At 42.1% G+C, this 12,390-nt stretch overlaps 1 long non-coding RNA gene across 3 annotated transcripts in view; it reads left to right on the top strand.

Annotated features, from left to right (window-relative positions):
- Positions 1-10,297, top strand: part of LOC125432479 — a 69,896-nt gene extending 59,599 nt beyond the window's left edge. For all 3 annotated transcript variants that reach the window (XR_007244478.1, XR_007244479.1, XR_007244480.1), the window contains exon 4: positions 9,240-10,297. This is a non-coding gene — a long non-coding RNA (uncharacterized LOC125432479). The remainder of the gene's footprint in view (positions 1-9,239) is intronic.
- Positions 10,298-12,390: the final 2,093 nt, after the last annotated feature.

Genomic DNA, 12,390 nt, shown 5'->3' with positions numbered 1-12,390 from the left:
TAATCTTCATCTTATCTGTTTGAGCTGTAAATGTTGCTAAATCTCCAGAATACAGAACCCCAAAATTCACAGGACAAGGCCTGGTGATGTCACAATGCAACTAGGTTTATTCCATTCTGGTCCATGTAACTGTTTTGAGTTGTGTACATTTGGGGCAGTTTCTTCAATCATTGCCCATCTGGCCATTTTAGCTAGATGCCCACTAAATAGTGAGTATACAGATGGAAATGGAGTGGACCCGTAATAGAAGAAACCTTCGCAGGCGCAACAGCTATAAAGATGGTTGCTCATTTTATTTATTTACTTACTTACTTACTTACCTACCTACTTACTTACTTATTTACTTATTTATTTATTTTTATTTATATTTGTATCCCACCCTTCCCAAAAGGGCTCAGGGCGGCAGAACATTAAATTTAATAAGATAAATAACAGCCAATAAAACAACAATTAAAAACAGTAAAAACCAACTACAGATGGCGAGAATTCCCCACCCCCACCATGAACCCATGGGAGGCCAATGTTAGTATTGATTAGGCCGGCTGGCTACATGGAAATGCCTGGTGGAAAAGCTCTGTCTTGCAGGCCCTGTAGAACTCTTTCAAGTCCCGCAGGGCTCTTCCATCTCATCTGGAAGCTTGTTCCACCAGATAGGGGCCAAGGCTGAAAAGGCCCAGGCCCTTGTGGAAGCCAGCCGGACATCCTTTGGGCCAGGGATCTCCAGTAAATTTCCCTCCAATGAGCGTGCCCTGATTTTAGCATGCCCTGATTCTTTCTTTTGCTTTGCTCAGAGAACAAGCCTATGAAACATAATTTGTTGTATTTTTGATAGACATGGAAATAGGTCAGTGATGATGGTTGGGCATTCACACAAGAGCCACTCTCCCAAAGACATTGATGTCTTCCTAAAGATGGGGAAAATAGTTGTATTTATTTTGCTTCCTAAGACGAAGGGGCATTTGGAGGAGTTCTGTTCCAGTTGAAAGCACGCTGTTTCTCCAAACACATGCTGTTATCTTCCACTCATTCTTAATTTTCAGATATAATCTCTTATACCTATGCTGGTAATTTGGGGGGGGGGGGATTTTACTGTATAAGACAACAGATGCTCATTTAAAAAAATAGCTTGTTACCAGCCCTATGCATATTTGTTTGAATATAAGTTCCTCTGGATTCAGTGGAATTTATGTATAGAGTTGCAACTGCAACCTATATCCTTTTTCTCCTATATATATTATAATCTAGGTATAGCCATATACACATGAGGGAAGACCATATGCAGTTTCCTAACCTGATTCTCTGGAATGAGAAGGACATAAGCATTGCCAGTTATGTTCTACAAATTCTGCCCAACTTCATAAATCAGAATCCTTCAAAATTTCAGCTTGTGTAAGTTGTGAGGAGAAAAACAAAGTGGAGAGGTCTTAATCCTTTTCCTCACAGTTTCTCCATTTCAGATAATTCCTGCTATGCAGTTCTGGTCCCCCTTCTCTATTAATTCAACATATAACTAAGTGTGTACTTTGATCACTGGGTTTCTTGATCCATCAACAGCTACGTATCGTCTGCTTTGGGGTTTATATGACTCCATATTAGATCATTGTTTATATGACTCCATATTAGATAATTGTGAACCTCGAGGGGTAAGAACAGCATGTGGAGAGCAGAAAAGGGGAGATTTTACACATGAGGGAACTTCCCCTTTTGCAGAACAAAGAAGGCCAGGGAAGCAGTAAAGGAGGATAATTTTGAGTGGGAAAATGATAGTGTGGAAAAGAGTTAAGCACAGACATACATCCCACACACATCCTACTATTTCTCTGCTCAAAAAATCCCCTTCTGAGACTGCTTCCCTTCACCCCCACAATCCATCAGAGCACTACTGCATGCACTGGCACATGACATATAGTTAGCCCCAGAGTGGGCCCTTTTCCAACAATCAGATTAATCTCCATGTCATAGAATGTACTGCGTGAAGTGGCCCTCAAAATCATGTTGCAAAAATAATTCCCATGCTCCAAGTTTCCAGCAGTACAGCTGGCAACTGATGTGATGTAAGTGAAGTGTTTTTTTTCCTCAAGCAGAAAAGATTTGTCATTAATATGACATGTTAACATTTTAAGATGAAGTGCTTCTGTTTCATAAGAGGTGTGAATTAGAATGGGAGAGGGAAGCCCACATCTTTTTTTAATTGTAGCAGGTCAGCAGTCTGATGAGGCTAATTATTTCATTAAACCAAACCAAAAGCACAAACTACAGTAGATTGGTTTAGAACACTGACAGACACAAAGAAGCCGATGACATACTTAAAGAGTCAAGTTATTTGCATATTTTTCCATGGGCTTGAATAGCAGCTCCACAATCCAGTGTACTTTTCTGATATTTCCATAGTAGATCCTGCTATTATAAATCATTGGGAGCATTTTCCCATTATATATGGCTATAGGATCCAAGGTGTGATGAACACTGGCTTTCTTGATCCATCCACAGCCATGTATGTCTGCTTTGGAGTTAGAGAATTGTGAACCTTGAAGGGTAAGAATGGCATGTGGACAGCTGAAAACTGGGAGATTTTACAGATGAGAAAACCACCTCTTTTTCAGAACAAAGAAGCCCAGTGAAAGGAAAATGAAATAGGAATGGTTCTGGGAGTGGTAATAAGGATTGGACCAGTTCAGATTGCATATGGTACAGTCCTGCTTCAGATCTTTCTTTACACTGAAAACAGCCTCTATGCAAATATGAAACTAGCTGTTTTTAGGTTTGTTGGGAGTTTTTAATCAAGTGGGATTCCAAAATGTGATCATTTGTGAGTTTTACTTGGAAAACTGTCCCACTAGTTGACTCAGGTTCACAAAAAGGGCAGGGCTATATTAGAGTCTATGGTCCCTATCCTGAGAACAGAGGCATAGTTTCAAGGGCGCACCAGGTACACACCCCTGTGGGGGTGTGGTGAGGGCGTTCCGGAGCAGAGCGGGGGCATTTCGGGGCGGGGGCAGAGGACGCACTGCTGCACGGGGTGCTTTTCCCCCTTGCCACGCCTCTTCCTGAGAACACGCGGTATGTTTCCCTGAATAAAAGCTGAAGATCTTCTGTACAGGGACATTTGACACTTAACTGGAGTGACTCAGGGGCTGGACGCTCATTATCATTTGTGAAATTTGTGATTGACCAGTAAATCTTGTATCCTGTTTGAGATAAAACCTTTCAATGATAACTTCATTTGAATGAGAATAAGCCAGCCACTGCCACCAAGCATCAGTGTTCACAGTTAAACTGTGTGTTATGAGAACAGCCAAAAAACACAAGTCCTTCCCTCTATTCAACCAGGAACAATTTATTAATAATGGAGCCAAGGCCAAGCCCTATATTTGGACCACAAAGCAAAAACTTTTCTCTTAAGATGCCTTTCAAAATGCAAAGTTTCTTTGTGTAGGTAAAGTAGAAATGAGCCATTCGACAGAGTATGGGCTAGATTTTGCCTGCCCCTGTTATACCTGACATTTTATCACTTCTGGCATCACATATTAATCATTGAAAGTCTTGGATAAATGTTGTGAAAGTCCAACAATAGATATACATTTCCCGCTCTTCTTTGGTCAAACACCAGTGAATGCAACCAATCCCTTTCGTTGATGGTCAACATTCATCAGCGTATCTGACTTTTCACATTTTTGCAAAATACGAATGGAATTGTCAGCTTTCCCAAAGGAACATTAACAGTCACCTTGTTCGGACAGGCACTGGAACATCCAGTAAGCCAGCCAGCCATCCTAAATCAAAGCACTGAAAACCTTCAGTAAAATGGCTTGAATTTGCCAATTACAATGTAGTGCAATAATGACGCATTTTTCTCACTGCTGAAAAAGTGAGTCATATACCATTGTAAGCTCAAGCCCCCTTAGTAGGAAGTGTTCCATTTTGTTCAATGAAACCTTCTGCTGTGTACTTGCTGCTGAGAAGATCTGTTTAGGGTGGAATTGGCCTAAAGCTACAGACAAGTTGGCTGCTGTGGGTTTTCCAGTACACAGGATTCTCATAATTTTTCAGGGGCCTTCGTGCACAATTCACCAACATAAACTGGAGGAAGGGGAGGGGAATACTATAGAAAAGGTAGCTTGGATGAGAGAAATGCCATACCTCCACATCCACTGAGTAGTCCACTTCTGCATTAAGGCATGCACAGATTCTGAAACTGTTTTACAATCCCACCAACATTATCATTAGAACTGAGACTCACGGAATGTTGTGGGCTTTCACAAAAGTGGCACGAGGAGAGTGACAACCTTATTTCTGACTGAATAAACGAACTTGGCTTAAATGAATGATCCTGCTGAGCAGGCTGAATTTTCTAGTGAAAGAGTAAATCTCCTAGAATTAATCAGGAGCCCAGAGGTACCTGAAAGACAGAGCATTTATTCTAGCATAAGCTTTCATGAATCAGAATGTACTGCCTCTGATGGAGTAAACAAAGATTTGGGAAAGCTTGTGCTGGAATAAATAAATTTTGGTAGCCATCAAAGTGTAACTAGATTTCTATGTATTTTTTGCTGCAACTAACATGACTACCCTTCTACAATTATTGCCATATAATTTCTTAGAAATTTTTATCAATCCTTCTTAGCCTTACTGAAGAAGCTGTGACAAGTACCTTCAGATCATACCCAGGGATGTAATGTTGGCTGAAATTTTGAAGCCGTGGAAAACAACCCCTTTCCTACACACACAAATTGTTTCAGGGGAAAAAACCAGTCACTTTGTGGAAAATTGAAATATATGCAATATTTCCTCTCCTATAAAGCCTGAACCCATTTTGGTGCATTAAAATGCATCATGTATTACTTGGTTATTATATAAATGTGTATTAATGCCTTGGCTTTCTGCAAGCAAAATTGCCGACATAGCCAATACTAAAGTGAGGGAGAACTGCAAACTGCTGCATGTTGCTTCGTTCATTTTACAAAAGAAAAAATACATATCATTGAAGTTTCTTTAGTGTTTCCCCAAAATTTCCCAATTTTTCAACTGGAAAAACTGAATTCTATACCTTTTGAGTGAGTAAAACTGTGGTGGGATTCAGCAGGTTTGTACCACTTTGGCAGAACCAGTTGTTAAAATTGTGTTTGTAAACAACCAGTTGTTAAATGTATTGTCGAAGGCTTTCACGGCCGGAATCACTTGGGTGCTGTGTGGTTTCCGGGCTGTATGGCCGTGTTCTAGCAGCATTCTCTCCTGACGTTTCGCCTGCATCTGTGGCTGGCATCTTCAGAGGATCTTCAGATGCAGGCGAAACGTCAGGAGAGAATGCTGCTAGAACACAGCCATACAGCCCGGAAACCACACAGCACCCAAACCAGTTGTTAAATTATTTGAATCCCACCACTGGAGTAAAGCCTTGCATAAAAATAGTCCAAGGGGTAGCCATATTGGTCTGTGGTAGAGCAGCTAGATTTGTGTCCAGTAGCACCAGAGAGACCAATATAGTTTTCAGGACATGAGCTTTCTAGAGCCAATGTATCTGAAGAAAGAAGCTTTGACTCTTGAAGGTTCATACCTCAGGGGCATATCTATAGTAAAAAGGGCCCAGGGCAAGCAGTGAAATTGCACCCTCCCCGGCAGGACACCACCGAGCCCAGAGGCAGGCACCTCCTCTACTACATCCCTGCCTTCTCACGCCCCCCACCCCGCCCACCTCTGCCTTGGGCAGCAGAAGCCCATCCTGAGCAGAGGACAGGCAGCCAGCTGCATCAGAGGTTCAGAAAGGCTCCAATTCTGCTCCTCCTCTCGCCTTCCATAGAAGGTGGGCTGGAGGGCCCCTCCAGAAGAGCCGAGCTGGGAGTGCCACCTCTTATCTCCCAGCTCCGACAATGGCTCCACTTGGCTCCTGCACACCTAGTCCAGCAAGCAATACCCTACCCTGCCAACCTGGCATTGGGAAAATTGCATGGCTCATACCTTCCTCCCCCTTGCTCTGGGGGCTTGGCTGGGGGATGCCTGCCCACATACTCTCTCCTGCAGCCTGCCTGTTACTCTCTAGCCAACCCGACCTTCTTGTCATCCCGCTGCCCAACATATGACAATGCTCAGCTCTAGGCCCAGCTGCCTTCCTGGCCTGTGGTGGGGGGAGGAGGCAAGTGGCCAACCCCCCCACACATGACTCAGGTGTGTGGTGCCTGGGGAGGGTGCCCCCCACCCCCAAGATCCACCTCTTTCAAACCCTGAAAATCTTGTTGTTCTCTGAGATGCTACTGGACCTGAATCTAGACGTAGAAAAGCATTTCACTCATTCCAGAAGAAATATAATTGTTCAAAGAAAATTTTTCTTCCAGTGCTCCCCAAAACTGGAAACATGGAGAAGGGAATTTTCAGACTTCCATGTTAAACATTTCTGGAATAGGTAACCTTTTTCTTTGAAAGCATTTCCTTCGTGTGTGCATGTGTGCCTGTGTGCGTGTGTGCGTGGCCATGCACCTGCGTGCGTGCGTGCACTCCCTGAATCTCACAGTTTTTGTATTACAAAGCTCCTTGGGAAAAATAATTTTCTGGATTTTTCCCCAGGTTGTTTTTCCTGGGCCTTCCCGTTTGTCTCCATACACTATAACCCTTTTATAAACCCTTTTAAAAAGAGAAAGAAAAGAAGGCTTCTGAAACTAAAGGTAGACAAAATGCTGGGCTGACAAAAGGGTGACAAAATGTGCAGTTAGCTTTGGACTCTGCTACAAACAATATCCCGTGGGGGTCTGTGTCATTTGTGAAACCATATTGTTGCCAAACCAAACAACTGTTTTGTTTGCTTCTCTTGCAATTAATAATTTTGTCTGTAGCTATGAAGGAAAAGGCACCAACCGGTCAAAAGGCTGATTTGGAATGTCTTACCAAGCTCTGGGCCCCTTTCAGATTACCATTCTAAACCAGATATCATCCATTGTTGGCCTATTTCCCAGAAAAGTGATAAAGAGACAGTCATTTTATACAGCTGACTTCAATCTGTCTATGAAGTGTTCTGGCCATTTGAAATAACACCATTACCACCCCTTGCATGGCACATTCTTTTTTTGGCTTTTTAATGTTCTGAGATTTGTGCTATAGTACTATAGCAATTCAATGTATCCCAGTGCTGGTATAATATTAGTTTAATGCATTGAATTGCTATGGTGCTGTAGTGCTATAGTACAAATCTCAAAACTTAAAAAAAAAAAGGTGAAGAGGAATTCACCATGGGAAAAGTTTGGGGGCAGTGGTAATTTCGGAAGCACTCCAGACATTTTAAACAGTGACTCAGAAAGGCAAGGAAAAACTAAAACCAGAGAAAGCAGTTTTTATAAAAATCGGCTGAGCACCAGGATGCCAATAGGATACAAGTGGCTTTGTCTGAAAAGGTTAAAAAAATCCATTAGCAGCTGAGAGCCAAAACAGTTGTGTCTGAAATGACACAGAAAATCCGTTAGCAACTAACTGCTGAAAATGCTTATAAGGGCACTTTGAAAGGGACCCCGGTTAGACAAGTAGGGAGTGTACATCTTTCTCAGTTTCTTCTTCCATGTTGTTGGTTTTTTTTTGGGGGGGGGGTGCCTGGGTTGGTACAGCAGCAGCCAAGACCTGATGATGAAGGAGAGAGAGTTCCCATTGTCTATTGAGCATCCATCATTGTTACCATATGCTCCATAGCTCAGATTCTGGGTTTCAAGTGAATATACCTAGCACTAGCCAATATCTTCTCTTTTGGGGCTCATGATAGTTTCAAGTTTGGTATTAAGATTTCTGGAGCTCGTTGTTGTTGACAACTTCAATAAACATGCTGAGGTATGTTGTGTGGAGTGGCCAGGACTTCATGACTGCCATGACAGCTATGGGGCTGTCACAATACAGCATGAGCCCCATGGATGTGGCTTATCATATGTCTGACCTGTTCAGTAGCTGAACTGGATTGTATGGGATTGTATGGGTCAGTGAGGCCTCTACAGCTCTTTTGTATTAACTTACTATTACCTGATAAGGTTTAGACCAACAGCATCACTTAGAATCTGTCATTTTGACCATGTCATTACAGAATGTTATCAGTGCTCCACCAAATAACAATTGCTTGGGTGGATTTCAGTCATTGTCGCCTGAGAATATGGGAAGGTTCGTAAAGAAGCCTTCCAACTTCCCCCATGCTTTCCCTTCCTTTCTCTCCCTCCCCCCCCCCCCATTTATAAAATAGAGCAAAGCTAAGCAAAACTAGCATGTTGAGTTCAAGAAGACAGCCCAATCCAGATGGGGGTGGGGTGAACACTCAAAGGGAGTTGTGGAGGACTGTGCAGACACACTTCCTCCCTTCACAGCTGCAAGGGGCATCCCTGCTCATGGAGGCAAAGGTGCCAGCAGCTAGCTGCCCTTCAGCTCTATGGCAGCAAAATTCATAAGTCAGGGCTGCCACAGAGAAGCCCCGGCATTCACCTGGACACCAGCATGGGGGATAGGTGAGCCAAAGCATTCCTGGGGTGGGGTCAGCTCCCATCTGCATTTTAACCTAGATATACCAGCCACCTGATCTGCAGACTTACGCCACACAAAACAGTAGTGTAATCCTTTTTGTTGTTGTTGTTTTCCCTCCCTTCTGCATCACCCAAATCCCTTTTGGAGGCAGTGTGGCACTGTCTCCAGCTGTCGCAGAACTCCCACCCAACTGGATTCTGCTGTAAAAGCATCAGTGAAGAAGGGAACAATTCCAAGGAGGCTCCTCCTGGGAAAAAAATCCATTCTCATGACATCAAAAAGCTAAATAATGAACAGTGCATTGCTACGGTAACTCTTTTCTTGAGCAAGTTGCATGAGCAAATGGTGGCTGAGCATCTTCAGGTTTTCTTGAAGGTAACTGATGAAGCTGTGTTGTAGCCTGGTTGCGGGTCTGGGAGAGAGACAGAAAAAGTACATTCCTGCTGATTCTGCTAGATCTCTTCGCAGCCTTTGATACTGTCGACCATGACATTCTTCTGTGCCCAGTTAGCAGAGAGGAAGATTGTGGATCTCATTCTGCTGGTTCCAATCCTATCTTTCTGCTCAGTACCAGAAAATGGTGTGGGGGGATAACTGCTCAATCCCACAGAACTTGTGCTGTGGGCCACCAGGGTATATCATCCACTGTGCTTTTTATAATCTACATGAAATTTATGGGTGCAGTCATCTGGAACTTGGAGTGAGGTATTACCAATTTGTGAATGACACCCAGCTTTATTTCTCTTTTTCATCTGATTCAGGTGAGGTGGTGGATGTTCTGAATCCTTGCTGGAGACGGTAAATGGCTCGATGGGGACCAACAAATCCGAAGCTCAGTCCAGATAAGATAGTGGTCCTGTTGGTCAACAAACAGGGCCAATCAGGAGTTGAGGATTTGGTCTGTTCAGGATGTGGGTTGCACTCCACCCAAAGGAGCAGGTTTGCAGCTTGGGGCTGTAAGACTCATATCCAGTTTATCTGTAGCACCTTCCATCGCCTTTGCTATGTCCTTATCTTGAGTGGTGTGATTTGGCCACATTTTTCCTTACACTGATCAAAACCAGTTTGGAGTATGCATGGCTTGCCTTCAAGACCATTTGGAAGCTACAACTGATACAAAATCGCAGCAAGATTGCTTACTGGGGTAGTTAATATAGAACATATTATATATATATTGTGAAACAATGTAATAATGGGCTGCCAATTTGCATCTGAAAACGAATTCAAAATGCTGACTTTTGTCGTTAAAGTCCTAAATGGCTTGGAATCAGGATATCTGAATGTTGTCCTGCTTCCATATTCACCCGTTTATCAGTTAAGATCTGTCTCATAGGTCCTGCTTGTTCCATCTGTGATGGAAACAAGGCTTGATGTTACATGAAGTAGGGCTTTCTCCGTTATGGCACCCCAACATCGGAATGCCCCCCTGTAATGAGCCTGACGTTAGATTTGATGAGCTTTTAAGTCTTTTTTCCCCCTTTCTGTTCCTCAAGGGATTTTTAGTGAATGATTGGGCTTGATTTAATTGTGCTGTGTTATTTCGAGGCTTGTTGCCCATTTGAGTAAGAAAAACACCATTTTTTACTCTTCTGTTCTAACTATGCCAAATCTTGCCACTGTTTTGTGTACTTATACGATTGCACGGTTTATCTTAGCTGTTTATATTTTACAACAGCTATGTTCCTGGGTGATCTTGTTGTGGGATGGATTTTTTTGATACACTGTATATTTTATTGGATATATTGTGAGGTTCCCAAGAGTCATTGTGCTGAGGGGCAAGATACATTTTAAAAAATAAACCCATAAATAATAAAGTTAAGCACCTTGTCAATTTTATTCAGTGGGTGAGTTAAGCATGTGTTTAAATATCCCTCTTTGAAACTGGGGGACTTCAAGGCACAAAGCCGGTCTGAATCATGCTAATTATCTTTCTAAAAGAATTAACCGTACCTGCTGTGCTGTATGATTCTCTAGTTCTTTCTCTTGTTTCATGAGTCACTTGTTGTCACTTCATTCTTCTTCTCCCATGCCACTGGGTTTTTCTTCCTATCTCTCCTGAACTCCTTTTATGTAGTACCATCCCAGTCATATTAATTACCAAACAGCAATGGATGAGTATTTGGAGGTGGAAAATAACATGCTTTCTGGTATAAAATACTGTAGTTTAAATGCTCTGAACGTGAACTATCAGCCCCCACCCCACACACACACACAAACACAAACACACACCCAAAATATTTTTTAGAAGAAAGATATATACACTATTGACAACATTTGTGTTATGAATGTATATGGATTACAAACTTCTCTACACACACCCCCCCATTTTCAGTAGAAAACCTCGTTTTTACCTCCACAGGTTAATTACATTAAACATCAGAAAAGTTTTATTAAACACAATACATGGATGGATGCTGTACTTGGATACTGGGAAGGAAATTGACCCCTTGTATTGCCATTCTTGCTTGCATTTGATATGTTTTTTCCAGGTAGTAGAGCTAATAAATAGCAGATCCGTTGCTCCAAAGGCAAACCACAAGTGTCTTAACATCATAAAGGCACCTAAACAGAAAGCTGCCTTTCTCCCTAAATAAATACAAAAGTATTTAAAGTCCATATACCTGGACTGTGATTACTACCACACAGTATATGGGCAAATGTAGTTGGTAAAAAAGATGACATTCTTTTCATCCATACCTAAAGAACTGGAAAGCACACTCCATGGAGGAAGGAAGTATCAATTCAAGCAACCCTAAAAAACCTTTGTACCCATTATTATTATTATTATTATTATTATTATTATTATTATTATTATTATTATTATTATTATTATTATTAAATTTTGTTTAATATCACAGTTGCCAGTTCTTTAGCTGGTTGTTGGCCTTTAATTACAATTCGAGCCCCACCCAGAGGCCTAGGTTGTAATGGATCGATGTAATATTCAAGCAGATCCCATCAGGGCTGCTTTTTGAACCTGATAGATGTTATGTTTGTCAATTTGAGGTGTTTCAAGTGCAGCCGTAGTGTTTTTTGAATGGTGCTCAGGGTGCCGATTACCACTGGGATGACATCAGCTGGTTTGTGCCACGGTCGCTGAATCTTGATCTTCAAATCCTTATGTTTAGTGACCTTCTCATGTCACCAGATATTGCTATGTTGAGGATGGTCACTTTCTTGTCCTCAATTACTGTGAGGTCTGGTGTGTTACACGCCAATAGTTTATCTGTTTGGAAAGTCCCACAAGATCTTGATCTCCTTGTTTTCCGAGACTTTCTCTGGATGATGTTCCCACCAGTTTTTAGCCATCCTGATGTTGTAATTCCTGCATCATTTCCAGTGGATCATCTCAGCCTTTGTTTGTACTCAGTTTGGGTGATCTTTTCACAGCAGCTGAACATGTTATCTGCAGTTTTGTCTGCTTCTTTGCCCAATCTGAACTTTGCATTATCTGAGGATTTTTCAGTTGTGGCCTTGATCATATTTGTCCCAATTGCCTGCTCTTGAGCAGCTAAAATCAGTAATTCAGTTTTCTTTTTCATAGTTTCAGTTGTTCACCACAGCCAGGTATTTTCATTGTCCAACTTGTCTTTGATATTCTCCAGAAATTGGCCATACAGTGCTTTGCTGTGCCAGCTTTCAGTCCTCATTTTAATCACATTTTTTCTGTGCTCATTATTATTATGGTAGATTTCACAGCTGCCAGATCTTTAGCTGGTTGTTGGCCTTTAATTACAATTCAAGCCTCACCCAGAGGCCTAGGAAGTTGTAATGTATCGGTGTAGTATTCATTCAGATCCCAGCAGGGTTGCCTTCCGAATCTGACAGATGTTAGTTTTGTCACTACGAAGATGTTTCAAGTGCTGCCCTAGTGTTTTTGGGATGGTGCCCAGCATGCCGATTACCACTGGG

Source organism: Sphaerodactylus townsendi, linkage group LG05 (genome assembly GCF_021028975.2).
Source record: "Sphaerodactylus townsendi isolate TG3544 linkage group LG05, MPM_Stown_v2.3, whole genome shotgun sequence".
In the NCBI taxonomy this organism is placed as follows: Eukaryota; Metazoa; Chordata; class Lepidosauria; order Squamata; family Sphaerodactylidae; genus Sphaerodactylus; species Sphaerodactylus townsendi.
The sequence above is the reverse complement of the archived record's forward strand: the minus strand, read 5'-3'. Positions and strand labels throughout refer to the sequence as shown.